The sequence below is a fragment of the Camellia sinensis genome, chromosome 5, assembly GCF_055761805.1.
Source record: "Camellia sinensis isolate YWXY chromosome 5, ASM5576180v1, whole genome shotgun sequence".
Lineage (NCBI taxonomy): Eukaryota > Viridiplantae > Streptophyta > Magnoliopsida > Ericales > Theaceae > Camellia > Camellia sinensis.
Genome location: NC_138965.1, coordinates 135,356,196 through 135,361,030, shown reverse-complemented (window position 1 = coordinate 135,361,030; position 4,835 = coordinate 135,356,196).

Here is a 4,835-nt window from a genome sequence, read left to right as displayed (position 1 = left end):
TAATAAATGCTAAGATTTTTTTTTTAAATCAAAAAATTAAGAAATTTAGATTGGGAGATTGGAGCTCCCACAAAACTTGGGGCTAAAACCCCCCTTTTGCTTAATATATAGTAAGTATAGATATAGATATCTTATTTTCTACCAATTTTTTTTTCATCCTATTAGAGTTTGTTTCTATAATATTTGATTTTTTTATGTATATATAATTTATATATCGTATGTGTTCGTCTATATGGTCAAAAAATATTATTTATCTTTTGGCCCCTGTGGTGATAAAATTCTGATTCTGTCCTTACTGCTATATGATGAGAGAGGTGTAAATGGTTCGGTTCAATTTGGTTTGGTTAGTGTTGAGAGTAAGTTTAGCACTCGATTCTTTTAGTTTTGATGGTTGAGAATTAATATAGATTGTATACTATAATTTGGTTTTATCGGTTATCGTTTTGATGTAGAAGAGGGATTTGCTTGAATTTTTAAAGGGTTATATAAAAGCTTGTAGAATTTTACATAAAATAAAAAATAAATGAATGTATGAAAATTGCTCTATAAATGTTTTCTCTCTCCAATTTTATCACAAAAGTATATTATATTAGTTATTTATCATATAATGCTTAAAGAATTAAAATATAAAATATTTTGATATAATATCTGGTCCGTTTAGTTTCTATCAATATAAAAAATTTTAAAATTAAAATAGATCATATACTATAAAAAAACAAACTAAGAATTAAAATTTTGATCGATTTCAATCAATCGATTTGGTTCTATTAATTTTTTTTACACTTCTGGACGAAACTAAACAAAATGCTTAAAATACCCTAAATACTTCTAGCTGTGGGGATGTTCTAAATTTTTTGGTATTCTACAATATCTTTCATTACTAGTGGGAAGCTATGTGAATAATTGACCCACAATGTACTTATAGTCCATGCACACATTCAATGCATTGATTGAAGAATAAAATGATGTGCATTCTGGACCATGAAAATATGTAGACAAAAACAATTGGAGGAACATGTACTTAAAAACTTTTAGCGACATGTCACATTCTGATACAGACCATATCATATTCATTTAGGTAAATTACACTAACGCTCCTTGAAATTTATATTTATTACAGTTTCCTCCTTTACTTTTTGGAAATTACATCTCCCCTGAGGTTCAAAGTTTCATTACAGATTTTCCCTTCAGCAATTTAATTTTTTTAAATACCAATTTTGCCCTCATTGGGTGAATTATATTGACACCCCTCACATTTTAGAAATTACAAAATCTCCTCCCTAAGGTTTAAAGTAGCATTACCAATTGCCCCCTCGGCTAGTATTAGTTGGAAAAAAAATTCATTGAAAAAAAAATTAATTAAAAAAAAAATTATTTGAAAAAAAAAATTAATTGAAAAAAAATTTTGTTAGTAAAGTTTTAAATTTCTGTTTAAAAATCAACGTAAGCTCATTTGTTAAATTTACGTTTTTTCCTCAAATTTACAAACTGAGACAACCATTTATAAACCAAAAAAATTATCAAACAGGTTTTTATGACAGTTTTTAAAATTTTTGTAAATATAAATTGAAAATTGAAAACGAAATAGTTACCAAACAGGCCTGATGGTAAAAATGTCGTAAAATTAACAAATAATTAAATAAATTATTAACGTAAGAAATGACTTATCAAAAGATTCTTAGGCTATGTATGGTTTGATTTTTAGAAATTTTTTTAAAAAAATTAAAAATTAATTTGGTTAAGAAATAAAAAATAAAAAAGTAAAAAATATTATGTGTTTGGTGGTACATAGCCTAAGAATTTAGTATTCTTAGGCTATGTATGGTTTGATAATTATTTCTTATTTCTTATTTCTTAACTAAATTAATTTTTAATTTTGAAAAAAAAATTCTAAAAATCAAACCATACATAGCTTAAAAATCTTTTGATAAGTCATTTCTTACGTTGGTAACTTATTAAATTATTTGTTAATTTTACGACATTTTTACCATCAAGCCTGTTTAGTAACCATTTCGTTTTCAGTTTTCAATTTATATTTACAAAAATTTTAAAAACTGTCATAGAAACTTATTTGATAAGTTTTTTGGTTTATAAAAGATTGTCTTAGTTTGTAAATTTGAGGAAAAATGTAAATTCAAAAAATGAGCTTACGTTAGTTTTTAAACAGAAATTTAAAAACTTTACTCACAAAATTTTTGTTTCAATTAATATTTTTTTTCAAATTATTTTTTTTCCAATTAATTTTTTTTTTCAATGAATTTTTTTTCCAACTAATACTAACTGAGAGGGCAATTGATAATGCTACTTTAAACCTTGGGGAGGGGATTGTAATTTCTAAAATATGAGGGGTGTCAATGTAATTTACCCAATGAGGGCAAAATTGGTATTTAAAAAAATTAAATTGCTAAAGAGGGAAATCCGTAATGAAACTTTAAACCTCATGGGGGAGATGTAATTTTCAAAAGGTGAGAGAGGAATTGCAATAAATATAAATCTCAGGGAGTGTTAATGTAATTTACCCTATTCATTTTATCATAGCATACGTAATATAATTATAATATTTTATAATAAATATCATAACATATCATTATTTTTATGTAGTTTGTAGTATTTTTCATCACAAATAATTTACAATAAGATTTGTAATATACCGTTTACTAGCATATCACACGTGCTATGCACAAATTGTGTTTACAATCTATCTATATCTGTACTATATATTAAGCAAAATGAGATTTTTAACCCCCAAGGCCTGTGGGAGCTTCAATATCCCAATCTGAATTTTCTAAATTTTTTATTAAAAAAAAAACCTCAGCATTTATTGATTTGGTCAAAATCCCTTGATCAGCGTTTATTAACTTTTTTCAATCCACATGTCTTTCCACATGCCTGCATTTATTGATAAAATCCCCTGATCAGCATTTAAAATCCCCTCATACAAATAATTATAGATACAATCCGTGTATAGTTACTGCAGTACCCTTTTTAACTTCTCTCATATACTATGGTTAGTGATAAGATTATTAAATTATTTTTATAAAAAATCTTAAAAAACATAATTTATATATTAAAAAAATCTAAAACAAATACAAATATCTATAATTATCCCGTGCATAGCATGGGTGATAGGCTAGTTATCTATATATGTGAATTGCGATTTTTAAATGTCTTATTTTATTTTATTTTTTAAATGCCTTCTTTTTTTCCTTTCTTATATTATATTAAAGTTCAATATTTTGATAATAATCATATGTGTTAGACTTTTCAAGAAATTAAATGTCTTTTTTATTATTATTATGTTATATTAAAGTTTAATATTTCGATAATAATCACATGTGCTGGACTTTTCAAGAAATTTTTTTTATGTTTGTTCTTAATTCATTAAAGTGTTATTATGAGGGTAAGACTTGGGGGTTGGGAGAAGTTAATAAATGCTAAGTTTTTTTTTTTTTTTTAAATCAAAAAATCAAGAAATTTAGATTGGGAGATTGGAGCTCCCACAAGACTTGGGGTTAAAAACCCCCTTTTGCTTAATATATAGTATAGATTTTTGATATATAGTTCATGTGATTAATTAATTTTAGAAAAGTTGTGAAAATTGTTATTGGTAGAGAATTTGGGAAAAATATTACCTCTTTAAGTAGCTTGGTACAAAAAATGGTTATGTTGAAATATAGTTATGTTTGAGGGATGATGCATGTGAAGTTATGTAACGCCCTCAAAAAAATAACATTAACCCATCAATATAGACATGCATTGATATATATAAAGTTCCACTTTCTTCTATTCATCAGAGTTCCATTACCAAAAGTATTACATGTTAACAACAAAAGCAAATGCCCTAAAGGCTTACAGCTTTCCAAGTTAACACTTGGTTACAACAAAAGAGTGCTAACTCGTTTACACCTTAAGCCCTTGGCTTGAATATACATGTAATACATCAAAGAAATAAAACAACAAAAGTTCGCCCGCCTCAAGCCTCCCAAGCTACGTCCTTGGAGGTGGCATGCTACCTGTTCCTGAAAATGATATTCCCATATAGGGTGAGCCACAGCCCAGTAGACATACACTAAACCAAATATGAACAATGACAAAAAAAAATTAGCAATTGATAGATGGCCAACACTGATAATTTCCCTTATTACACTTTACAATTTCATGACATACAAGTCCATGTTACAATCCATTTTCCAATTCTGTTCAATTCTCAATTTATAACCATGGCTCAGAACCTGGCCAAACAACCCATATAAGGCAATAACTCATATTAAACACTTTCTCATTTCATAATAGATAAGCATACTAGCTATATCCCACACCAACAGATAAGCATACAAACTATATCATCACTTCCATAGATATGCATAAGAGCACTATCACACTTCCAAAGACAAGCATATGAGCTCTGTCAACACATTAATAGATAAGCATATGAGCTCTATCTATGGAGTCCATCCCCTATCTCCTCCCAACGACATCCGGTTTAGAGGTCCATCCCCTATCTTCCCCTAAACCGTTGAGTACATCCCCTATCTCCTCCAACACGCCACAATGCATATAAACAATAATTACACACATCATCACACAATACATAAATTTAATGTATTCCTTCAACCGTCAAACTCAATGACGCGTTCCAATGATTAGTTTCAGTTAGCCTAATCATCATGCATTGTCTAACACAATCACGACTATCCTCCACCGATAGCCCAAAGCAGTTATTTCTATACAGAAAATAAATGCAACAATGGATATATAATCAACATTTCAACTAGGTGAGTGATAAATGATCCAACTACACCCTTTAACCCCTTCCCTTTCCAATTTCCACATTT